The following is a 26,787-nucleotide window of genomic DNA, read 5'->3' as shown; positions in this document are numbered from 1 at the left end:
GGCTGATGGCTCGGAGCCTGGAGCCTGTTTCCGGTTCTGTGTGTCTCCCTCTCTCTCTGCCCCTCCCCCGTTCATGCTCTGTCTCTCTCTGTCCCAAAAATAAAGAAACGTTGAAAAAAAAAAAATTTAAAAAAAAAAATAAATAAATAAAAATAAATGCCTCTGTGAAGAGCGGAAGTCCAAGTGCTTTCCGGTGGGTGCCCTGCCCCATCCAGTGTGGCCTCTGTGGCAGTGGGTGTGGATGGGTTCCAATAAAACTTTATTTACACAAACAGGCGGTGGCTGGGTTTGATCTGCCAACGCCTGCAGTGGAGACGTAGAGCGGCGCTCTGGTGGGAGTTGTTTGGAGATCAGGAGACCGGGAAGCTGTGTCCCATGAGCAGGCCCCCCGGTGCTCACGGGGAGCCCTGTAGATGCCAGAGGGGGAGTCTGTGCAGGGAGGGCTGTCCCCTGGGATCTCTCCAGTGTTGCCTTGTGGACGGTGCAGGGTCCCCCTCACGTCACACAGCAGGGACTTTCGTTAAAGGTGGAACTTGGGTGCCTGGGGGGGGGGGCGGTGCTCAGTCAGTCAGGCGTCCGACTTTGGCTCAGGTCGTGATCTCATGGTTCGTGAGTTCGAGCCCCACGTTGGACTCTCTCCTGTCAGCATGGAGCCCGATGCAGATCTTCTCTCCGCCCCTCCCTCGCTTGCTCTCTCTTTCTCAGAAATAAAAAATTAAAAACAAATAAATAAAAAATGTAAAAAAATATATAGAAAAGCAGAACTGAAGGGGCTGGGCCCCCAATGGGGAGGCCGTTTGGGTGGATTTTCAGAGTTTGGGCTCCGGAATAAGGCCGCTCAGCTTCGAATCTTGGTTCTTCAGGTAGCAGCCACCTGATCTTGGAGCCTGAATCCCTTCCTGACAATGTGGGGACAGTGATGGTAATACCTGCCTCCCAGGTGATAAATGGAAAGTGCTCAGCAGATGGCCTCTGGTGTCCCGCATCCCTATCAACAGGTGCAGTCCTGTTCCATGGGGAATATAGGAGGTTGTGCACGCGTGTGCCCTGGCATGTGTGTGTGTGTGTGTGTGTGTGTTTGTGCACGCACACAAAGGCATGGGGTTTCCGTCCGTGTGCTTGCCTTGTTTTGTGCCTCTTACACCCCACCTTCTGGAAGGCTGCTCCAGGGGAATAAAGAGCAGCCCGCATGACCTCAGGATACAGCTGAGACCGCAGAGAGCATTCGAGATGAGCTGGTGGTTCCGTCTTCACTGCGTCCTCTGCCTTCACTCAGCCGGCTGGATTCTGAATTTCTTGCTGCTCTTTGACAAAGAGCCATCTGCGTGCCTTCCAAAAGCCCCGGGAAGGAAGTTGGACCATGCTGCCGAAAGGCCTTGAGTTGGGGTGGGGGGACATCTGGCAACCTGTGTAGGATCATCCTTTCTGCTGCGGGCTCTGTTCTCTGGTCACAGGCAGGTGCCCGGCCTTATTTCCTGGGGCCACGTGCTTCCCCAGCCACAGCTCTCTTCTTAAATAAAACCGGTCATGGCACTTCCCTGCTTAAAACGTCAAATCTCCAGGGGCGCCTGGATGGCTCAGTCGGTTGAGCGTCCGACCTCGACTCAGGTCAGGATCTTGCGGTTCGTGAGTTCGAGCCCTGCTTTGGGCTCTCTGCTGTCCATGCATCATGTCTCCCCCCACCCCTCCTTCCAAAACAAATAAACATTAAAAAAATTCAAAAAAAACCCTTCAATCTACAGCCTAACATCCTAGTCCTTACTTTTATTTATCAGCAAATGTTTGAGCACCAACTAGGTGACTGGCTGTTCTGGGCACCGAGGATAGAAGAGTGTAGAAAATGGGTAAAAACTCTGCCCTCACGGAGCTTACCCGTGCCCGTGGAGGTAAGTTATATGAAATAGATGAATATATACGGTAATCTCACTTTATCTGCAACTTCACTGTCCACGGTTTGGATGACCGCGGACAAGCGGGGTCTGGAAGCAGAAGATCCTTCCGACGTATCGTCAGAAGGTCAGTAGTATAACGCGTACATCACGAACTGTTCCCCTCACATCACCTCAGTGGGTAAGCATTGTATCATCTCCATTCACACCAAGAAAGGTGAGCTCAGGACAAGGTAGTTAGAGACAGAGAGAGAGAGAGAGAGAGACCACATTCACATAACTTTTACTACAGTCTATTGTTAGACTCGTTCTGTTTTTGTTAGTAGTTACATGGTGAGTCTCTTCCTGTGCCTGATACGGTAAACTTGATCGTAGGCGTGTCAGTATGGAAAGGCATAGTGTGTGTGGGGTTGGGTACTCTTTGCAGGTGCAGGCATCCCCCGGGGTTCCAGAACGTACCCCCCTTGGCAAGGCGGGGGGACTGCTGTACCGTGTTGCGTGATGGCGAGTGCCCAAAAGGTGAGTAGAGGGCAGGAGAGGGATAGGGCAGGGGTGGGGCTGCTGGGCAAGCCCCTTCCCCCATCCGAGTTCGCTGTCCTTCTTCAGGCTGGCTGTCCGCCACCGGCCGCCGGCCCCGGATGCTCCAGCCTCGCCCCCGTTTTCTCCTGGAGCGTGTCCGGGCTTCAGATGGAGGAAGCCTCTGCCTGCTTCACGTGACCGTAGGCTTGGCTTCGGGTATAAGACGACGACACTGACCGCCCACGCATCCCAGGATTTTGTGCGCTGCAGCTGGGGAGACACCCCCGGGGGCAGGGACTGTCCTGTTCAGCGCCGCCTCCCCGGTGCGGGCTGGAGTCCGGTTCACGCGCAGTCGGGGCTCTGTCAAGGCATGTGGGGTGAACACCTGAAAGTGTGGAGCGTGGACCGCGAAACGTACACGACCGGCGGGCCCGTGAGTCAGGTTTCTGGAAATCCAGGGGGCTGGTCGCACGGAGAGTGCTTTCGAGGTCATGGGGCTGTGGGACTGGCACGTTTCGCAGAGACCTCGAGTAGCAGTGTTCTGCCAACGTCACCCCCAGCCCACTCGTTTGAGAGGGAGACTCCGGACCTCAGGGTCGAAGGTCTCAGTGCCCCGTAGACGTCGTACGATGCAGGTGGGAGGTAGTGGTTAGGAGCGTCGGCTCTGAAATCAGGCTTCTGGGTTTACCTTCCCCGAGCCCCCCGATCTACACTCCTGTGACATTGGGCAAGCTCCTTGAACGTTCTCTGCTTCCGTTTCCTTGACTGTGGAATGAGCGTCTCGGGCTTGCATGCGGCACCGTGGCCTTGGGAACTGTAGGAGACCCGGCGTGTGACAATGCCTGGTTCGGGGCAGGCGTCGAAGACAGGTGAGGGGAGAGACTACGAGGAGTGGGAAAGGAGCGGGGAGCGGTCAGTGGTCGGGGGAGATCTGGCGTCCGGGGAGTGTGGAAACTGCGTCGGGACCGTCGGGCTGGGCGTTTATATCCCGGCTTGTAGTTCTGTAGGGAGGGGTTCAGTGAGGTGGCGGGATGGCAAAAATGTTCCCGAGAGGAAAAGCCCTTTGCTTTGGGCCTCTGCCACCTCGGTCGTGGTGGAGGTGGAACCCGAGTCCATCAGATGGGAGCGGGTCCTCTGCAAGTTTGCTTTCTCCCTGGGCTTCGCGGAGGTGCCACCGCCTGTCCTGTGTGTGCCCCTCACCCTCCCTGGCAGTTCTTTCCGTGTCCATTCGTAAGGAAAGCGCAGCGCCCTGTTTTCATTCTTCCCCGGTGTTCGTACGTTTCGCCCATCAGCGGGTGCCACTCTGGGCTCCGGGACTGAGCCAGAGGTTCAGACTCGGATTCCAGCCCCGAACCTCCTTCTCGAAGCCCCGACGTCACTCTCTGAGAGGGTTTTCTGAGGGGGAGGCAACCTGGTGGAGGGTGTGAATCCAACAGTCGGCCTCGGGCCGTGGTTCTCAAACCTCGGGTGCACCCAGAACACCCAGAACATTTGTTCGAACACACGCGGCCGGGCCCCTCCTGCCGAGTCTCGGATGCAGTAGGTGGGAGGGGGCCCAGGACTCCGCATTTCCAAGTTTCTAGGTAATGCGGATGTCCCTAGGCCGGTCCCACATTTTTGGGAATCACTGTCCTAAAGGAAGATCACCAGGAAACAGGCGACAGAAGAGAAGGGGCAGGGGAGGAAGTCTGCCATTCACCATGCACGAGACTGCTGGCACTTATCAGAGATCTCGTCTTCACGAGGGGAGGGATTGAGAAACCCAGAAATACGGTTCTATTAAGAGGAAGCAGATGATCATTGTCCGTTTGCAGAAGACATAGTTCCAAACTGCGGAGGTGCATTTGACAGGTTAACCATTCTTAGCTCCCAGAAGAGATGACCCAAGGGTAGGTGAGGTCCAGCGCAAATAGATTCTCACATTCCGCAGTTTGGGGTTGTGCAAGAAACAGGTGTTTAAGGCAAACCCAAGAAAAGGCCTTTCTGTGGTCTCAGGTTTATCAAGAAAAGGGGAGGGGCGCCTGGGTGGCCCAGTCGGTTGAGTGTCGGACTTCGGCTCAGGTCAGGATCTCACGGCTGGCTCATGAGATCGAGCCCCGCGCCGAGCTATGAGCACAGAGCCCGCTTCGGATCTTCTGTCCCCCTGTCTCTCTGCCCCTTCCCCTCTTGCTTCCTCTATCTCAAAATAAATAAAAAAACAAACAAATCTTAAAAACAAAAAAGAAAAAGGAACAGCTTAGGACTGAGGCATGCAATGTTGTGTCTGGGGCGCAAGGGTTGTGTAAAGATTCTAACTCCGCCTGACTTTGTCACTTATCAGCTGTGTGATCTGGGGTAAATTACCTAACCTCTCTGAGCTTCCTCGTTTTGAAGATACGGCTAGTCCATTTTCCTTCCTTCCTTCAGTGCATATGGAGGCGCCTACTTTGTGCAGGCCTGTCAGGGAGCTGAAGAAAAAGTGGCGTACCACACAAGGTCCTTAAAATGGTCAACAAAAGAAGACACACATAGTTCTGCCCTCACGGAATTCAGGGTCCACGGAGGGAGACAAATTAATCAACGAATCAGCAAATAAAGAACATCAGGTCAGGGAAAGATGCTATGGAGAGATGCATGTGTGGGGCACCCGGGCGGCTCAGGCGGGTAAGCATCCGACTCTTGATTTTTCAGCTCAGGTCATGATCTCCCACTCCGTGAGTTCGAGCCCCGCGTCGGGCTCCGTGCCAACAGCTCGGAGCCCGGAGCCTGCTTCGGATTCTGTGCCTCCCTCTCCCTGCTCCTCCCCTGCTCACGCTCTGTCTCTCTCTGTCTCTCAGAAATAAATAAAAGTTTTAAAAAAATAATAAAGTAATTTCCATGGTCTTCATTAAGTCTACGATTAATCCCTTAGAAAGAAAACAGAGGCTTTCCCTTTAACAAAAGACCTAACATTTCTTCCTACTAGAAAACCTTCTGTCTTTGCCTTCGAAAGTTTCTGGTCGTCACTTTGGCTGCGTCTTTGGGTGTACCTATATTCCATGAGGTCTTTAACGGTGCCCTTTTGTCAGTCCTTGGTCATTTACAGACAGTTACTGTTTGACTCTGATGCTTTTTGCGGACATGTTCCTACAAAACACTTTCAAAACTGCTTCCATGAATTTCTTCAAAGAGATTCATGGAAAGGGCGCGGGCAAGTACTCTTAGAATGTACGTATCGGGGGGCGCCTGGGTGGCACAGTCGGTTAAGCATCCGACTTCAGCCAGGTCACGATCTCGCAGTCCGTGAGTTCGAGCCCCGCGTCGGGCTCTGGGCTGATGGCTCAGAGCCTGGAGCCCGTTTCCGATTCTGTGTCTCCCTCTCTCTCTGCCCCTCCTCCGTTCATGCTCTGTCTCTCTCTGTCCCAAAAATAAATAAATGTTGAAAAAAAATTTTTTTAAAGAATGTACATATCGGGGGGCGCCTGGGTGGCACAGTCGGTTAAGCATCCGACTTCAGCCAGGTCACGATCTCGCAGTCCGTGAGTTCGAGCCCCGCGTCGGGCTCTGGGCTGATGGCTCAGAGCCTGGAGCCCGTTTCCGATTCTGTGTCTCCCTCTCTCTCTGCCCCTCCTCCGTTCATGCTCTGTCTCTCTCTGTCCCAAAAATAAATAAATGTTGAAAAAAAATTTTTTTAAAGAATGTACATATCGGGAATAAGAATTTCTTTTTTTTTTTTTATTAAAAAAATTTTTTTTAATGTTTATTTTTGAGAGACAGAGTGCAAGTGGGGGAGGGACAGAGAGAGAGGGAGACACAGACTCGGAAGCAGGCTCCAGGCTCCGAGCTGTTGGCACAGAGCCCGACGTGGGGCTCGAACTCATGAACTCTGAGATCATGACCTGAGCCGAAGTCAGACGCTTAACCGACTGAGCCACCCTGGTGCCTCTGGGGTAAGAATTTCTAAAATTCTAATGGAGAATTGATGCATTCATAAATGCTAACCCAAGATAAAGCAAAACAAGAATTAATTACGTAAGACTGACGGAACTAAGGAAGATGATTATAATTTTTATGACTTGATTTAGAACATGGCTGGTTCTTTTATGTTTTGCTCTCCAGATGTAAAGGACACCTTTACTTCTCATCTCTGTGAAGCTAGCTTCTTATAAACTTGTGCGATTTGGTAAAAGTGTATCTTTGCAATAAGGGTTGAAACATTTATTTTTTTTCTTGTCTACGGGATCCCTTCGGCATTCAGAAACGTATTAAATATTCTTATTTTTCACCACCATAGATGCCTTTACGTAAATTCAATAAGAATCTGTTCTTCTGTGGCAAGACACAATTGGACAAGCCCTTGTCCCAGCCTCCAGAGGCTTTGCAAATCCAGTGTGGGATTCCGTACAAAAAGTTCCTGCAAAGCAGATTTAAAAGAACGTACATGGTCCATCACTGTTCCTGCTGCACATAAATATTATGGCCAGGTTTACTGAAATTCGCCTTACCTGGCAAACAAATGAGTCCTACTGAGGTTATTTATTTCTGTTAGAAATGGGGATCAGCGGGGCGCCTGGGTGGCGCAGTCGGTTAAGCGTCCGACTTCAGCCAGGTCACGATCTCGCGGTCCGTGAGTTCGAGCCCCGCGTCGGGCTCTGGGCTGATGGCTCAGAGCCTGGAGCCTGTTTCCGATTCTGTGTCTCCCTCTCTCTCTGCCCCTCCCCCGTTCATGCTCTGTCTCTCTCTGTCCCAAAAATAAATAAACGTTGAAAAAAAAAATTAAAAAAAAAAAAAAAGAAATGGGGATCAGGGTAGTAAAAATATGTTTCAGTAACACATCTTTGGGGATAGCAGATTCTAGTCTGTTAATTGTCTTCGAGGTTTTGTTTTCTATTTTTTTAAATTATTAAATTATTTTTAATTTTTTAAATTATTATTTTTAGAGAGAGAGTGGTGGAGGGGCAGAGAGAGAGGGAGAGAGAGAGAGACAACCCCGAGCAGGCTCCCTGCTGTCGGCACAGGTCGACGCGGGGCTCTATCCCACGAACCGTGAGATCATGACCTGAGCCAAAATCAAGAGTCGGACACTGAACTGACTCAGCCACCCAGGCACCCCGAGGTTTTGTTCTCTACCTATGAACTGGACTGGTTCCTGAATTGTCGTTTCCTCCAGTATTTGGCTAGAACTCTCCAAAGTAACATTTACAATTCTCTCCCCCTCTTTTGACTTGGAATCCCTAGGAAACCAACATTGCCCTTTCCCTAAAGCCATGCCCGCTAAAAGCCACTTAACTTCATACGAACTTCAGAGAAGTCATCGTAACAGCTCACGTGTGGACAGTCTTGATTTCGGTGGCCTCGCGGGCCACTCAGAACAGCTGATGACGTCATCAAGGACAGTCAGCCAGCAGCCCTGGAAGATCATTCAGACTGAAGCTGACAGAGCTTCCAGCCTGCCATCTAGAAATTTCTCAGCTGGCTGCTCTCCAGACCCAGAAACCGAATCTGTAATTTGCTGGAACTATCAGCCTGCCTTTGTTTTCCTGTTGTTTCCGGAGGACTGTCTCTCGTTAACTTACCTGATTGCTCACGTCACAGAGAGGCTTCGTGGACGTGGCAGTTCACCTGCACGTATCACCTCCCGAAATAAAACGTCCTCGTGTGTGGCCAGGTCCGAAGTCACCGTGAGGACCTGTGTTTGCAAAATACGTCATGTTGAGGCTGTGTAGGTAGCTTTGAACATCATAACCCGTTGGAGTGACGTGGGCCCTGGGAGTCTCTGCACTAGGGAACATTTCAGTCCTTGGCTGCCAGTCTCCTTAGTCCTCGTAGGGACCTCTCTAGTTTGTCGGCAGACACACGGTATCCTTCGGGCTCGGACAGCTGCATGAAGTCAACAGGAACCACCCGAATGAGGAAGACAGTGGGTACGGGGCCTTCCGGCCTGAAGACCCGACTCGTGGAAATGGCGAGTGTTTGTTGGATTCTTCAGCCTGGTCACAACCAGCGGTGGGACCCGAGAAGGACTGGCCGGTCATCCTCTTCGTCCGCTTGAGAGAACGGCCAGAAGCGGAGGGGCGGGGGGTGGGGGGGGCGTAGCGTTAAAGTCAAACACAGACGGAGACCCACTTTGAACATTCCCTGAGCAGCCAAAGCCAGCGTGGTCATACAAACCAGGCTTAAGGGAGCGTATGTTGCACGGCGAACCCGACCTGGGTCCTTTCTTGCTTATGCCCCTGACCCTCGTGAGCAAAACTTGACTTGTCTGCCAGGGTGGCTACGAGGTGCCTGCTGATCGATTCCCTGTCCCTGAAGAAAATTCTCATACTTAACAACCAATCGCTACGAAATAAACAGTCACTGCTTTCTCTCGGTCGAAGGCGCTTTCCAAGCGTACCCCCGCTCTTCATTCCGTGTTACGGTGTGAGCCCGCCCGCTCGGCAGGCTGGCTGTTGGGCAGGTGCACCAGAAACTTGTGCTAATTCGACCTTGGGTGACTCATCGGTCTTGTGTCTGTAATTTGTGACCTCCGCACAGGGCGTCGGGGTGGGGGATTGGATTTGCATCTTGGGAAGATCAGTTGTGAAGTTTCAGTGTGATAATAGGTGAGGGGGCTTGTTGTCTCTAGTACAGAAGGGACTCACACTAGTAGTTGATGATGATGGAGGGGTGTGGTTGTGCCCACGTCTGAACGTTCTTGTCCCCCAACGTTCATCTGTTGAGACTGTGACCCTCAAAGTGATGGTATCGAGGGGAGGGGCCTTTGAGAAGTGACAAAGTTGTAGGGTGAAGCCGTCATGAATGGGGTTAGCGCCCTTAGAAAAGGAGCCTGAGAGGCACCTCGGTGGCCCAGTCCATTAAGCATCTGACTCTTGATCTCTCTCAGCTCAGGTCTGAATCTCAGGGTCTTGAGTTCAAGCCCCATGTTGGGCTCCGTGCTGGGCGGGAAGCCTAGTTAAAAAAAAGAGAGAGAGAAAGAAAATGGGGCGCCTGGGCAGCTTAGTCGGTTAGGCATTCGATTCTTTGTTTTGGCTCAGGTCAGGATCTCATGGTTCATGAGTTCAAGCCCTGCGTCGGGCTCCGTGCTGACAGTGCGGAGCCTGCTTGGGATTCTCTCTCCCTCTCTCTCTGCGCCTCCTCTGCGCTCTCTCTCTCTCTCTCTCTCTCTCTCCCTCCCAAAATAAATAAATAAACTAAAAAGAAATGAAAAAGAAAAGCCTGGAAAGAAACTCTCTTCCGCCATGTGAGGGCACGGTGAGAAGTCTGTATCCTGGGAGAAGACCCCCCACTCAGTCACGCTGGCACTCTGACCCTTTACCTCCAGCCTTTGGAACCGTGAGAAAGACATGTCTGTAGCTTATAAGCCACCTAGTGAACGACGCTTTGTTGTAACAGCCCAGACAGACCAACACAGGGAGTGCCAGTGTTTGTTTGGCACTTACACAGCTGTTGCGGAGTTAGTGGAAGTCGTAGAAGTAAAACGAGCAGAGGTAGGACAGGAATAGCAGCAGCGACACTGTTGACTTAGCCGTACAAGGTGAAGATCAGAAGGCACCTGTGTTAGTTATCTGTGGTGTGCGGTAAATTGCCTTCCCCCTTAGTGACTTATTACAACAACGTTGTAGGAGTTTTCTCACCGCTTCTCTGGGTCGGCAACCCGGGGGCGACTTCCCTAAATCCTGTCTCGGTCCACGGGTGGCAGTCAGGGAGCCAGCTGGGGCTGTGGGCATCTCGGGCTCGGAGAGGGGACAGGATCCGTTTGTAAGCTCACCTCCGTGGTCTTCGGCGGGATTCGGCTCCTCGCGGGCTGTTGGACTGAGGACCTCGGTTCTTTGCTGGTTACTGGCGGGGGGTCCCCCTCAGGTCCTAGACACATGGACCTCTCCACGGGGCAGCTCACAGCATGGCTTTGGTCCAAGTGAGTAAGTGAGGGAGCGAGAGCAGGTGTGAGCAAGGGGCCAGGAAGTCGTACGTTCTTATCTCAAAGGAGCCTTACCAGCTCATCCCTTCCCGTCTGCCATGTTCTGTCGGAAGTGAGTCGGGGAATGGGGTCCCCACCTGGGGGGACTCTGGGCCATCTTAGAGGCTGCCTGCCGCTGCAGCAGACTTATTCCACACTTGCTGTGGGTGGAAATAAGTCTGAAATGGCCCAGAGATCAGATTGGGGGACAAGGGGGATGATACGCTGTGGGAGAGCTTGGGAAGAGACCTTGTGATGTTCTGGCCCTTTTCTTTTTTTTTTTTTAATTTTTTTTTTTCAACGTTTATTTATTTTTGGGACAGAGAGAGACAGAGCATGAACGGGGGAGGGGCAGAGAGAGAGGGAGACACAGAATCGGAAACAGGCTCCAGGCCCTGAGCCATCAGCCCAGAGCCCGACGCGGGGCTCGAACTCACGGACCGCGAGATCGTGACCTGGCTGAAGTCGGACGCTTAACCGACTGCGCCACCCAGGCGCCCCTGTTCTGGCCCTTTTCAATCTCATTCTCATAACCCCCTTGAGTTGTTTCCTCTGAGCTGTGTGGTCTGGGTCGTGGTGCCTGTCATTGTCCTGAGTTCATATTTATTGCCTGGCATGGCCCAGCTCTTAGCACTCTGTGGGCTTCAGCTGAGATTAGTAAAGATGAATGAAGTGAATTACAGTGGACCCTTCTTATCCAGGGGGGATGCGTCCCAAGACCCCACGTGGATGCCCGAGACTGTGCATAGCACTCGTGCACTCAACCCGATATATATCCCGTTTTCCTATGCGTATGTACCTAGGGCAAAGTCTAATTTCTAGATGGGGCACAGCAAAAGATTAACACCGCGGCTGATAATCAAATAGAACATTTATAACAACGTCCCGTAATGGAAGTGAGGGGCGTGTCGTCTCTTTTCTGTCAACGTCTCGTACTGTCCAGTACTGACCTTGACGGTGTGCGACGATAAAGCACCCACGTGAAGACATGAACCAAGGTGAATGATGTCAGCGTTGTGACGTAGCCTTGGGCTGCTGCTGACCTTCGGACGGGACATCAGAAGGGGGACCATCTGCTCCTGGACCGCTGTTGACCGCGGGGAACAGACTGGTAAGGGGACACTGCTGCATTCACCACCTGCTTGGCGTTTCATCCGTGGTAGGGAAATGAGTGGTGGTCTGCCAACCTTGGAGTCGACGGGGGAGAATCCCAGGAAAGACCCTCCCCCTCTGGAGCTGCCCCTGTGGTTTTCGAGAAGTGTGTGCACTACTGTAACCTGGTGTGAACCCCAGTATCCACCTGGGAGGGCGTGGGGGGAGCATCCGTGTGACCTTGAGTCTCCGCTCCCTCGACCGCGAAGCAGGCACGAAAATGCTAACCTCCTAGGATGTCATAAGCTGAGTTGTCTCAGAAGCTGACCCTGAGATGACTCAAGTACATATAGTGTATTTGGAAAGTAGCTCCAGGAGGCAGTGATGGGGGAGACGGGGAAGGCATCCAGTGATGAGGGAGTGTCCGTGGTGCATTGTGAGTCCCACTGGGAACTCTGGAAGCCGGTGGTGAACTTGAACCTCATGTCGACCCCATCCACGGGGAGAGGGGCCGGGGTATTTGTACCCCGCTTTCCATCAGCCACCGGGCGCACGTAGTGTGTCTGTCCCTGGAGTGTGGGCAGGGACCAACAGCACCCGCTACCTGGGGCCACAGGCCTCTCTTTGTGCACTGGTTTACCTCTTCTCCTCCTTCCCCAGTCTGAGTTTCTCGGGGCCATTCCTGTAATCTCATCCCCCCCGTAACGAGCACACAGCCGGCACTCAGTGTGTTTCGAATGAATCGTGAGGACTACAGACGTGTATGAAACGTTCAGTGGGGGCGCCTGGGTGGCTCAGTTGGTCAAGCAGCGGACTCTTGATTTCGGCTCAGGTGATGATCTCACAGTCCGTGAGATCAAGCCCCCTGTCCGGCTCCGCGCTGACAGCGTGCAGAGCCTGCTTCTGATTCTCTCTCTCCTTGTCTCTCTGCCCCTCCCCTGCTCACGCCCACTCCCTCAAAATAAATAAACTTAAGACAAAAATTTTTTAAATGTTTAAAGTAATGCCCAACACTTAAACGATGCTCCGTGCCCTCATTACTTACTTATTCATTCATATAGTTAGTTAGTTAGTTATTTTTTGCATTTTATTACACTCGATTGGGCCAGTGAAGGAAAACCCACGCTCAGGGGGTTGTTTTAATTTTGAGAAGCATCCCTGACGCCTGGCTGACCTATGGAAAGCTTATGTCCTTTAGTTAACCTGATTCTCACATCCGTATAGCAGTTTGCACTTTGCAAATGATCTCCCCAGGCATCATTTCATTTAATGCTCTGTGGTAGGCGAGGCCACCGCTTCTCCTGCTGCTTTGCTGTAAGCCCGTCCAGCAGGCCCCCATTGTGTCTCCAGGCAGAGTTGACATGTCTGTCTGGATAGATTAATTTCCGCTGGTGCACTTGGCTGGAACAGTAGGCACCTTTGCCTGTGTGGACAGAGACAGGGTTAGGGGGCCAAGGAAGAGGGGGAGGGGCGTGGGAGACGCTGCTTGTCTTTCTCAAGGAGTGAGGCTTCCTTCCCGTTTACACTCAAAGTCCTGCACGTTCGTATTCTCTCCAGTGTATGTGAGGATACTGATTCTAATTAATCAGACCACAGTTCTTATTACTATTCTAATTAACTGTGAGCAGGCCCCAAGTACCCTGGAGTCTCTCGTAAGTTTTGGGGGCTTTGGGAGAGGAATCTGCTGCTGACCTCTGGGGTCGCACATTCTTTATAACAGAAGATAACAAAAGGGTTCAGCAGCAGGGCTAAACTGTTAAACAGTGTGTGCCTTAGAATCTTCTGGTTGTAAGGGACAGAAACAACTCAGAATGGCTTCAGGATAAAAAAAATAATGGATGGATTGGATCATGGAACTGATTCAGGTATGGCTGGATCAAGGAGTTAAGAAAAAAATGCCGTGGTGTATGCGTCTCCTTTTGTTTTGCTCTTGATTCTCTGCTGCCCAGTAAGGGTAAAAGATGGGCACAGCTATCTGCGGGGCATCCATCCTACCAGCTCGGCCTCCCCAGGAGGAAAATTGTGTCTGCTTCCCAGTGTAGGTGGGTTTAACAAATGTCCTGAGGTGCACCAGTGGGCCCGGGTTGGGTGATGTCTCATCCCTGGTGCTTGGGGATGGACTTTAACCTCAGATAGACCTCCTCGACTAATAATTTGCATGTGATGGATCCCATTGCAATTTCCGTTGGCTTCTTGGAGGAAGCTGGTCTTCCCTTTTACTTGATAAACCTGGAGGATAATGTGTGAAGAGAAAAGTAGGCAGGGCCCGGAGGCCGGGAGCCCTCCCTAAGCCAAGGAATTAGGAGGTAGAACCCTGCATACAAGCACCAGTGTAGGGTTGGCCCTTTCAGGAAGGTCAGGGCTAGTGACTGTTAATTAAGCACCTTCTATGTGCCTGGAAGTGATCTAGCCCCTTGAAGGGGCATGGACGGGGGCACCTGGGTGGCTCAGTCGGTTAAGCATCCGACTTTGGCTCGGGTCGTGATCTCGCAGTCCGTGGGTCCAAGCCCCGCGTCGGGCTCTGTGCCGACAGCTCGGAGCCTGCAGCCTGGTTCGGATTCTGTGTCTCCCTCTCTGTGTGCCCCTCCCCTGCTCACGCCCTGTCTCTCGCTGTCTCTCAAAAATAAATAAAGGTTAAAAAAAAAAAACTTAAGGGGCATGGACACTAAAGCTTCATAGCACGGGCTCTGGAGTCCGACTGGTTGAGTATAATCATAATTTTGTAACTGGGTGACGTGATGCGAAATCTTAAGTCTCCAGGTTTCAGTCTCCTGTTCCACAAAGTGGGGATAATTACAGCACCCTGCGGTAAGGATTAAAACAGTAATGCCCGCCCCAGTGCTCAGCATTGTGTCTGTTAACCACATTAACGCCAATAAGCGTTCGATATTATTTTTACTGCCCTCGGTAACAGGAGGCCTGTTTGATTCCTGCTTCAGGTGAGGGTGACTCTTTGAATTTCAAGTTCATGGCTTTCCTGGTATCAGAAAGCATTTTTGTTGGGCAAGAGGGGCATGCAGTTAAATAGCGAAGGCAGAATCAAACTGTGGATTCGTGCGTGTTTTCGCTGGTACTCTCGCTCGCTTCTCACACGGCTGTGATCTCGTCCCCCGCCCCAAACGCATGTGCGCGTGGGATTGGAAGCCACAGACACCTGCGTTTAGGTCCCATTTCTCCCCCTGTGCTCGTCTTGCGACTCATAAGCCGCTTTTCCCACCTACATGTTAAGGCCGACGACATTCTCCAACATCACACAGTTATGAAGATTCTAAGTCGAGATTTTAACTCTGGTCGTCGCAGTCTAGGATTTTTAACTCTTTAGGTATCTCTAGAAAGGTGAGGGCTAAAATATGATCAGGTGGCATACTCCTCTGTCCCCAAATGCCCTCAAGAATTCGGGTAACCATCAGAAAACCAAGGCTCCTCCTGTCTTCACACATCCCTTGGCCCCGTTCAGTCTTGGGCAAATGTCTGAGTGTCCCCCGCGTCCTGGGTACCGTGAGACGAGGGGGTCAGGACACTCTGGCCTTCTGGGATCAGATGCGGTTTTTCCTGCACCAGAGGTATCCGAAGCCTGCTTGGTCACTTACACGCCTTAACCCATTGACTTGGGTTGCATAGCCATTCGGAATGCTCTCGCATTCAGGGCGTTCTGCAACAGCCCCGTCGTAGCGACCACAAAACGGACGTTTACCGCGTGAGTTCGGCTCCCTGCCCGAGTCCTGAGCCCAGAGTCACCACTTCCAGCGTTTAAATGTCACCTTCCCAGTAGGACCTTCTCCCGTTACCTTTTCGAAAACCTCCACACCCTCCACCCCGCCATCAACATTCCCGATCTCTTCCTTCCGGTTGATTTTTCTCAGCGGGCGGCCCCTCCCGAACCTCCTAGCATCCGGCATACCTCCTCACGGTTCTCTTGCCGTCTTTTCCCACGAGAATGTCAGTCACCTAAGAGCAGGCTGTGTGTGCTTGGATTCCTGCTGTGCCCCCAGGACCAAGATTGGAAAGTGGCACCATGGATGAATGAGTGAATGAATGAATGAGCTTCTTGCAGTATCTCTGTGAGGTTGGTTTTATTATTATCCCGGCTTTATAGATGGGGAGACTGGCAAGGGGGTGTTTGGTGGTCCTTTTTTTTTTTTTTTAACATTTATTTATCTTGAGAGAGAGTGCAGGTCAAGGAGGGGCAGAGAGAGAGAGAGAGGGAGAGAGAGAGAGAATCCCAAGCAGGCTCTGAGCCATCCGCACGGAGCCGGACATGGGACTCGAACTCACTGACTGCCACATTGTGACCTGAGCCGAAGGCGGCCGTGTAACCGACTGAGCCACCCAGGCGCCCTTCATTTTTGTTCTTGATTAATTTGCCCCCAGCGTCATGACACAGGAGAGGCCAGAGGCACAGCCGAAGCCCGGGCTCCCTGGTTGCCCGTCCCCCGTTGTCTGAGCGGCCACGTCGAGGGCAACAGGTCCGTGCGGTGGCGGGGCCCGGTCGCGTCAGCCCCGCTGTTGATGCTCACGGTGTCCGTAAAAATGTTTATTTTGGTCCCGCCACCGATGCTGATGAATAAAATTCAGTCCTCTTTCAGATGCACATTAGCAGCAGCCATTTGGCATCCTGTCGCCGCGTTAATTTTTATGGGCAAGACGACACCGGCCGGGAGCATCTCCTCTCCCTTCCAACACAACGCGCGCCTCCGAGGCGGGGCCCGGCGGGGCCCACGTGTCATCACGAGCCGGGCTGGCGTGTGGCTGCAGCTTTCCTTTGGGGACCCGGGGCGTGATTTTCAGATGGCGGTTTGTTTTGCCGCCGCGTTACATCTCGGGCTTGGCCATTACATTTCATTAACAGGGAAACATAAGCCATAAATCATTGATCAGAAACAGGTTGTTAATCGGTCTGGTTAAAGCGGCCGCCGGCTGGCAGGGCGCGGGCCGCAAATTGATGGATGCCGGGCTCAGGACTTGCTCAGGTAGCCCATTAGAGCAATCCTGCTAATCATCTTCACTAATATTTATTGAGCTAGTTTCCCCTGTGCCTGTGAGGGCTGGAGTCTCACAGCAGCCCTAAAAGGACTCTTCCCCTATTAACGGACGATGACATCGAGTTCCAGGGCAGTTCGGTGACTCGTCGCCGGTCCACACGACCTCGGAGCGACACGGGTGGGATCCCAGCCCAAAGGCCGGGACTCCAAAGCCACTGCTCCTCAGGGCCACGTGCTTCCTCCTCCCTGAACTTCACCCTGAGACAGGGAAAGGGGACAGCGTTCAAAGCAGCCCAGCCAGCCGTCTGACTTGGCGGCTGCTCTCCTGTGGAACAGACCCCCCGCCAACGTCGAGGAGGCTGCGAGGGGCACCCTGAGAGTCCGCCAGATTGAATTTTAAACCCGCGCCTCCGAACGGCTCAAGCCGACCGGCGTGGCCAGGCCTCGGGTTAATTCATCTGACTTCACGCCTGTCGTCTTGGGCAGAGTGGTGGCAGCTGGGCCCGTTCACATCCTATTAACCTTGTCTGTTGGAATGACACCTGGCTGTGCGAAAGCCCCGGGTCCTGTAATTAGGAATGTAAACAGCTCCGGCTTCCTCCTGTCCGTGCTGGCTCCGCACCTGCCTCCAGCACCGGCCCCTGCCCCCGACCCAGGCTGTGATGCCCGAAACAGGTGCCCCCCCCCCCAAGCTGAGGCCGTGTGGGCCTGTGGGTCTAACACTTCCTTGCCGGTCACCTACCCTGGGCCAGAGGCTTGCTAACGCATGGCCTCACTGATGCCCACGGTGACCTCACCTGGGTTGCTTGTTCCCATTTAACAGATAAGAACATGGGCTTTTGGAGACACCGAATATATGTGCTCTGAGGTGACACCCGGCTGCTTAATCCGTGGGACACTTTTGTTTTTTAATCCTTGAGACCCTGTAGCGTACAATCGTGTTCACTCCTGGGTAGGTGTACGTTCTGCGGGTTTGGAGCCGTTTATCACGGTGGGTATGAACCACTGGAGTGTCATACAGAATAGTTTCACTGTTCTGAAAAGCCTCTCTGCGTCACCCGTTCGTCCCTCTCCTCCCTCCCCAGCCCGCTCCCCCTCCCCCCAGTCCCTGGCAAACAGTGCTCTTTTCCTTTTTTAAATGTTTTAGATGTTCATTTATTTCTGAGACAGAGCGCTAGTGGGGGAGGGGCAGAGAGAGGGGGGGCACAAGACCTGACACAGGCTCCAGGCTCCCATCTGTCAGCACAGAACCCGATGCGGGGCTCGAACCCACGAACTGTGAGATCGTGACCCGAGTCCTGAGTCGGGCGCTTCATCAACTGAGCCACCCAGGCGCCCCAACGCTCATCTTTTTACTGTCTCCATACCTTTGCCTTTTCCAGAACGCCGTTATGCTTGGAATCATGTGCTTCCTGCCCTTGGTAATATACGTTTAACATTCTTCCACGCCATTCCATGGCTTGATGTTCTTTTTTTTTTTTTTAATGTTTATTTATTTTTGAGAGAGAGAGAGAGACAGAACGTGAGTGGGGGAGGGGAAGAGAGCGCGAGGGAGACACGGAATCCGAAGCAGGCTCCGGGCTCCGAGCTGTCAGCACAGAGCCCGATGCGGGGCTCGAACTCGGGAATGGTGAGATCGTGACCTGAGCCAAAGTTGGACACTTAACCGACGGAGCCACCCAGGCGCCCCTGATATTACTTGTTTTTAGCCCTGAACAGGATTCCATTGTCTGGACATACCACAGTTTATTTATCCTTTCACCTACCGAAGGACATCTTGGCGGGCGCCTGGGTGGCTCAGTCAATTAAGTGTCTGACTTCGGCTCAGGTCATGATCTCGCGGTTCACGGGTCCAAGCCCCGAGTCAGGCTCTGTGCTGACAGCTCGGAGCCTGGAGCCTGCTTCGGATTCTGTGTCTCCCTCTCTCTCTGCGTCTCCCCCATGTACACTCTCTCTCTCTTTCAAAAATAAATACACATTAAAAAAAATGTTAAGGACACCTTGGTTGGTTTCCAGGTTTTGGCACTTTGACTAAAACCGTAGCGTGTTGGGTTTGGGGTGGAATAAATTTTCGACTCATTTGGGCAAACACCAAGGGCGGTGATGGCTGGATCATATGGTAAGAGTACGCCTAGTTTTATAAGAAACCGCCAGCTGTCTTCCAGAATGGCTGGACCGTTTCGTGTTCCCACCAGCAGTGGAGAATTTCTACTACTCCACGCCCTCCTCAGCGTCTCGTGTTGTCAGTGGTCTAGAGTTTGGTCGTTGTAAACAGATTTTCAACGTGGATGTTTTGCTGGTTAGTCCAGCGATCCTTCTAGTAGGACAACAGTGCGTATCCGATGGGACCACGTAAAGGTGAAACGACCTCACACGTGTATCATGACCATGATGATATCTAACATTTGGCACCGGCCGGGCGCTGTGCTAAGGTGACTTGGTAGATTCGAGCCTCACAGTACATCACCCCATGACTCGGGCGCTAATGTTATTCTTACTAGGCTTGAGTACGGTTGATACACGTCGTTAACGTGGGTTTCAGGCGTTCGGCGTAGGAATTCATCAAGCCTCCACATTATGCTGTGCTCACCACAAGTGTGGCTGCTATCTGTCACCTGAGCACCGTTACGATGCCATTGACTGTGTCCCCTGTGCTGGGCCTTTTATTCTCGGGTGCTATTATTAATCTTCTTTTGCAGATAAAGAAACAGTAGATCAGAGACATCAAGCGCTGTGGCCGAGGATAGGTAGGCAGTGTCTGAGCTAGATTCAGACCCAAACCTGCGGGACTCTGGGGCCAGCGTCCTTAAGCACCGTGCTGTCCATTGCCTTATATGTAATAGATGTTCAGTAAAAAAAACGTTGCCCCGCCTCAGGTACACACGGCAGAGGCGGGTTCGTTCCAGTGAAGGATCCATCGTCACGCCGGGGTTTAGGTAAAACGGCCTGTTGCGGCCCTCTTTGTAGCTTTTGTTCGAAAACCCCGAAGCGTTGCCCCAGCAAAACCCTGTGTCCGTGCCCGTGGAGAAGACGAGAGCATCGCCCTCCTCATTATGGCCTCAGCGTGCTCCCCGAACCCTCAGATCATCAATAACATCGATACCAACTAATTTAAACCCACTGAACCAGTGAACTCGGGCTGCAGATGTGGTTATGAGCAGGATACTGAGTAGATATTTTAACTAAGTGGAACATTTCTTGCTTCAATTAATGCAAAAGGTAGCAACTCAAAGGAAATATTAGGGGCATTAAGTTTTATATTAGTGCCATTTATTATCTATGATATTTAACACCTTTAATCACTTTATTTCCGTGTTGACAGCTGCTGAGAGAAAAAGAGCTTTCCGTGGTGACTGTGACCCAGGACTTACTATCAGGCCGAGACCGATGGTCATTAACCCCTGAGCTGTCACGTTCTCCTGAGGAAATAGTGAGGATTTTATGAGCGTTATTAATGGAAAACAGGTAGATCTAGTTAGTGATTAGCAAAGAACGACTCCATAGAAAAATTCTTGGAAACGGTAACATGAAGTAGCAGGCAGATAACATTTATTGAACCTCTATCTGTGCCAGGCATGTGCTAGGCAGCCTACCTACTGAGCAGTCAATCCTACGAGGCTATGATTATGCCCATTTCACAGATGAGCAACTCTAAAGGCTGGGATTTGTTCACTCTTCACAACTTTTGCACCGTTAGCTCCCTGTGGAGATCTGATGCTGAGTACAGTGGCGTATTTCCTGCCCCTGTGGAGCTTCTGTTCTGGGCAGGGAACTAGATATTTATAATTACTTTTTAATTATGGTTACAATAACGAGACCAGGGCTGAGACAAGGAAAGAATGGAGGAGCTTTGGGAACCTGGAAGGGGTGACCTTCGTTTAGACCTTACGGTGAGAAGTCAAGGAGGACTTCCTGGAGGAAGTGATATTTCACATCTCAGGAAGTCCTGGGATTTGGATGATTACCAGTGCTCAGGCAGGGGAACAGGAGAGGGAACGTGGAGGTGGTATATATATGATTCCAGGTAGAGGAAATAATATCTATATCAAGGCACAGAGATGCGAGAAAGCCACTAATTTGCCAAGGAGTGTGCTTCTATTATGTGACAAAGCTAATATTTGAATCCAGGTTCATCTGAATCTTTCTTCCTTTTTTCATGTTTTTATTTTATTTTTGAGAGGGAGAGACTGAGCATGAGCAGGGAAGGGGCAGACAGAGAGGGAGACACAGAACCCGAACCAGGCTGCAGGCTCGGAGTTGCGGGCCCGGAACCTGATGCAGGGCTCGAACTCACTGGCGGTGAGATGATGACCTGAGCCGCAGTCGGAGGCTTAACCGACTGAGCCATCCAGGCGCCCCATCATCTGAATCCTTCTATTGAAACCCGACACAGAAGGGGATCTGTGATCTTCTTAGGCACATAATCAAAATATCTAATCTTCAAAGGAAGCATCCAGGTAGTTTGAGGCATGCTGGGAGTTCCCACTTGGGCCATAGTAGTCTACTAGTGACCCCTGGCCCCAGGTTAGAGTCCCGCCTCGGCGGGCTTTGAGGGGCGAGGAGCTTCTTGGCTTCCTTCCTAGCTTCTCGCAGGAGGGACGCAAGGCTTCACACTATTGCCTCTGTTTGAAAATTGGAGGCTGTGAAGAACAGAGACCCCAGGCAGGCTGGCTCAAGCACCTGTAAGGTGCAGGGGTCGTTTTGCTCCCGGTTAGGCTTGAATGAGGCTCAGGCGTCGCCAGACGTTGTTCTGGCTCCACTTTGCGCTCCACGTGGCCCATTCCCGGGAAGGCCATTCCCTCTGCGGTGGCCGCAGAACTGGTGTGAAAGTACTTAACCTCAGTTTAAATACGGCCACACGGACCTGGGATGGGGTGGACTGTTAGCGAGACTCCAATACTCTGGGAGCTTAAACGCAAGCCGGCCAAGACTGCAGCCCTGATTGGCTGGCCTGGGTCATCTGTTCCCCTTTCCTCTAACCAATCACAGTTGTGAAGGGAATTCAGTGAGCTGATGGGCTGAAGCCTGAGCTAGGCACCGCCCCCATCCCAGAACTGAGCATGCGCTGAGAGGTGCAGTAGAGATGGCTTCCCGAGGGGAGAATGGGGCTGTTTACTGAAATAATGTGGGTGGACCCTGCGCTCCACGGAACCTTCGCCTCTCCCTGGAGGAATATCATTCCCATCTTGAAGTTGCAGTGACACCCATGACAAGCAGCAGCCATTGTGGGGCACTGCGAGGGAGCCCTGGCTGTGGTAGAGGCAGTGCGGGATGGAGGGGGGGGGGTGGGGAGCCAGTGGACTTTAGACCAAAAAGACTGCAGTTCCCGTCTAAGCTCCGCTGTCACCACCTGTAACTCCTGGGGCACGTCATCGAAGCTTCTGGTCCTCAGCTTCCCTGTTGGTAAAATGGGAATGCCGATCTTGAGCTTGCGGTGCTTCTGTTAGAATAAATGAATTACTGAATAGAAGAGACGCAGTGCGATGCCTGGCACTTCCCGGAGCGCTCGTAAAATGTCAGGTGCCTCCAACAGATCCAGGTAGCTGCTTGACTTCAGAGCCCCCCTGTTTCTCTTAGTACATTAAGTTCTTTAACTCTGTTAGCTTTGTAATATACTCCCTTTTCCCTCTTCTTACCTTATCACATATTTATATTTATTCTGTGTAGTCTTGTTTGGTAGTTTTAATCTTGTGGATTTATTTTTTTCCAATCTTCTTATAACTTCTTTATTCTCTTTATTTGCCCATTTTATCTTATTTATATTGTCTGCATATTGTCCCATTTCATACGTATTGGAAAGAAAAGATAATACGTAGCATTTATTTTATTTGAGTCCCCATTTGTATCTTTCCAATGCAACCTTTGAGCTAATTTCTTTTATTAGTAAATGCAATTAACTGGATCCTGCCTACTTACTGTGTAACCAGTATCTATTTCTTTCAGTATGCTATTTTTACACATGAAATCTAAAGGCTTGCTATTATATATTGTAATAATGGCAATAGAAATCTAAACTGTACCCAAATACCCCAACAGCATTTAATAATGTTACATGATAGCCCTTTGCAATTCAAAAAAATAAATAAAGGTACTTCAGCAGCCAGGATCGCATTTCCATCTCACAAAAGCTCTGCCAGGAGGAAGGGAAAAAAAATGAAGACTTAGAGAACGACACTTTTTTTGCCTAAAATTGCACAGCTGAATGGCGGGACCAGACTTCTCTTGCTGTTTTTTGACTCAGAGCTCGTTGTTCTTTTCCACTTGAAAAATGTTCTTTTGCCTGAGTACCAATGTACCTACTGAATAAAGGCAAATCTTTGGGAACTAGTCTTCACTGTTTTTTGTTTTTTGGTTTTTTTACAATACAACTTAAATCTCATTTCCATCAAATGTCCCAGAATGTTCTTCCCCGATTCCATTCATCAAAGACGGTGTCAAGTTCACAGCAGGCTAAGAACAGGTCAGATATCCCAGCAGATTCCTTTATGAATTGTACGATTTTCCACCAGCTAATAAATAGTGATTTTTTTTCAGGAAGCGTGGCCTTGTGGAAAGATCATGATCCTTGGAGTCCAAAAGAAAGTCTTGGGTTGTATCACTTCTTAGCTCTGTGGTGACTTAAGTAATCCAGATGTGTTCTATACAGACAATGGCCGTCCAGTATAAAGTGATGGAAGTCTGTAAAGGAATTTATCAGTCCATGTGTCTGCTCAGTCCAAAAGAAGGCAGCCTTTGCTTCAGGTATGGCTGGATCCAGGAGCTCAAACTATATGATCAAGACTCTGTGTCTTTCATCTGTTCAGCTCAGTTCTCAGGTTGGGTTGGGTCTGTCCACAGGACAGACTCTGGCAGCTCTAGGCTTACAGTTTACCAGCTCAACTACTTGAGCGGAATGAACTTTTTTCAACAATTCCAACAAGATTTTAAAATTGCTCTAATAAAACTCACCAGGGCATCATGCCCATTCCTAAACCAATCCTTGTGGCCAGAAGATAGAACAAAGTGATTGGCTGTGCCTCAGCCATGTGCCCATTCTTGGATGCACATGGACTAAGAATGGGGCAGATTGTCTGTGTCCTACTCTTGGTTTCGGCTCAGGTCATGATCTCACCTTCATGAGATCGAGCCCTGCATAGGCTCTGTGCTGACCATGGAGTCTGCTTAGGATTCTCTCTCTCTGCCCCTCCCATGTGCTCAAGAGCACTCTCTCTCTCTCTCTCTCTCTCTCTCCCTCCCTCCTTGAAAAAAACAAACAAACAAAAAAAACAATACAAAACAAAAACAACAATCAGAGTGCTGAAAAGCGAGAACAGGCAATAAATACATCAGGAAGCTTACCACAGTGACCTTGAACAAGTTACTTAACCTTGCTGAACCTTACTCTTCTTTACGAGGCAGGAATAATGACACAGTCACTCTGGTTGCTTTGGCATGAGATACTGAAAGTACTTTGCACATAGTAGGTGAACAATAAACGTGAGTTTTCCCTCCTCTCTTCTGAAGCTTCCACTTCGATTTTCCCCAGACTCTACCAGGACTGTGTATTAGAATACTGACCATGTGTCACCGTGTTAAGAAGCACATTTGTTTTGGTTGCTTTGTCTTTCCTCCTGACAACAAATGATACATTTGTAGATAAGATGGGTCAGAATACAATAGGGTAAATAAGGATACAGGAAATTCTTTATTTGGCTGGGAACTAGCAGAGAAATGTGATCAGAGACTAGATAAGATATGTGAGCAAAATGCCTTCTAATTGTTGGTTACATAGCAGTTTTCTGCAGGCATTGGTGACCACACTCTACCCTGATACCTTCCTAGAGTCTAAGAATCCTTTTTTTGTTACGTGATTGCTTTATACCCCTCCTCCTCCACCAGAGGGCTGGGATAAGACTGAGGATAAAATAAGGGGATGGGAAGTAGTTGTACAACTTCTACGTATTTTGTGTGATGACGTATCTAGAGATACGTGTATCATTTTAAATTATAACCTAGGATCTTAACTATCTTGTTTTTTCTTTACTTAATCTATCTAAAGTTTAGCATACGGTATAAGGTAATGAGTTCCAGTTTTTTTCTCCCTAGATACTAGTCAGGTCTGCCAGCACCATTTATTAAATGAAGTCATGATTTAGTTACTGACCTTTTTATTGTATACAATTGCTGTATGTAATGCAGTTTATCTCAAGGTTCATTTCCCCACGATACCACATCAATATTACATTGTTTTGATTGTGGTAATTTCAGAGTATGTTTTAACGTCTTGCAAGGCAGGTCATTCCTCATTGTTCTTTATTTCTATTTTTGGCTAATCTGGAAAATTTATTCTTCCGTATGAAAATGAACATTCTTTTATAAAACTAACGAAATTTGATATCCAGATTGAATTACATTGAATTAATATGGTAATTTTCAGATAATCAATATTTTATTCCATTAAGTATCCCATCCATGGAGATAGTATATCTTTCCACATATTGATATCTAGGTAGATATCCTTAAATACAATTTTATACATTTTTTCATATAAGTACCATATGTTTTGGGTTTATAGTACATTTCTGTGTATTTCTTAGCTTTTATCATGCTTGTGAATATGGTTTTTTTTTTCCATTTTCATGCATGCTTGATTTAGGAAATACATTGTTTTTTGTGTATTTATCTTATATTCAGCCATCTTATCAAATTAAAATGTTTTTTATCTGTAGCCTCTCAGATTATCTTGATACACAGTGATATCAGCAAAGAGATTTTTTTTCTTCTTTTCTTTTCCAGTATTTCGGCAAGTTATTTTTCTTGTCTTATTGCATTTTGAAAACCTCTAGGAAAATGCAAAGTAATACTAGTGATGCGGGTCATTTAACGTTGTTCTTGATTGCAATGAAATTGCTGTGGAGAGTTTCAAGAGGGCACTCACGCGGTCCATGTGGCTCCTCAATTTCAAAGACAGTATTTCCTTTAATCATATCTCAGGGTGTGGTTTTAAGGTTGAACTAGCTAGAAATTGTTTGGCGGTGAATGGCAGAAACTGAACTCAAACTAGTTAAGGAACATTTGTAGATTCGCATAACTGACTTCAACAAAGATTGGGCCAAGGTTCTCATTAAACGTCAGGAACCTTATCTCTCTCCATCTCTTACCTATGATATTTTTACCACTGGCTTCATGGACACAGCATCCCCTCGTTGCCCCAGATTTATGTCCCCTCCACCCAACAACCTGAGCAGGAAGTGAAGACTTTCGTAATCGCTCCAATTCAAGTACTGACTTGATGTGATGATCGTGAGCCTCAAAAAACAGTCCGTCACTTTTCCCAGGAAGATAAGACTGTGGATGGGCATCCCTGGGTCATGTAGCCGCTGCTCTGGCCTAACTTGGACTAAGAATGATGGTAGGGGGGATGTTTCCCTAAGGAGATGAATTGCTCCCAAAGAGTGAAACGAGGCAGAACAACAGATTCTACTAAATAGTTCCTCATTATTCAATCTCTCTTTGGATATGTGCTCTCTCTGAATTAACATTCCTTTAAAACTGAGCCCTACATCAAAGTGTACTCACCGGAGCACTGGAGAGAGAGACTGTTACTTTTTTCAGAGCGCGTATTTCCGCAACGTAACCTAAGATTACTTGACCTTTTTGCTAACCACACCGTGTTTCTGAGTCCTCATGAGTTGATGTTGAGTGACTGCTGTCATAGGGTGTGACTACTTTCCTGGCCGTGTCTCCCATCGTTTAGTATCATATTCAGGTATTTTTAGAATCAGCCTCATCACTGCAGTTTATCCATTTCCACTCCTGGAACTGAATCCTTTTTAAAACCTCTTCCCCAGGCTTGTGCCATTTGAGGAATATTGATCTCCTCCTAAGTCCAAGCCTTTCGTCCCAGTCCCCGCTGCCTGGGATGAACTTCTCTCTTGTCCATTTGGCGAATCCACAGCCAAGCTGTGAGAACCGGCAGAATGCTCCATTGAAGTGCCTGGGAAGCTTTTGAAGATTTTTCTCTGAGCACTTATCCCACTACACCTTAAAAGAATGCTCTATCACAGGTTAAATGACAGAAGGCTTTTTCTGTTCCTTGAAGGCCTGATGGAATTCACTTTCTGAAGCTTTCTGGGCACATACTTTTTTTCCCTGCAGAATGTAATTGCTTCTGCCTCTGAGAGAGACTATTTCTCCCTTCTTCATTAGTATTGTGAATTTGACTTTGCTCTCCTCTGCATTAGGTGAAGAGATGTTGGGTCCCCCCCCCCCCCCCCCCCCACCGAAAACTATGGTTGGGATTGGATTCATCATTTCAGCTCTTTTTTCTCCCTAATAATTTCTTCTTTTATCTTTGAAAATGGCCGCCATCTGTCTTCTTTGCATTCATCTTGCTTTTTTTCTAGATCCT

The 26,787-nt window shown here is 49.8% G+C and overlaps 1 protein-coding gene across 1 annotated transcript in view; it reads left to right on the top strand.

The window, feature by feature from the left end:
* HS3ST4 (heparan sulfate-glucosamine 3-sulfotransferase 4) overlaps positions 1–26,787 on the top strand; it is a 399,657-nt gene that overhangs the window by 261,534 nt on the left and 111,336 nt on the right. The gene's annotated exons all lie outside the window — the stretch shown is intronic.

The sequence above is a fragment of the Leopardus geoffroyi genome, chromosome E3 (assembly GCF_018350155.1).
Source record: "Leopardus geoffroyi isolate Oge1 chromosome E3, O.geoffroyi_Oge1_pat1.0, whole genome shotgun sequence".
In the NCBI taxonomy this organism is placed as follows: domain Eukaryota; kingdom Metazoa; phylum Chordata; class Mammalia; order Carnivora; family Felidae; genus Leopardus; species Leopardus geoffroyi.
Note: the sequence above shows the minus strand (reverse complement) of the source record. Positions and strands in the feature narration are given on the sequence as shown.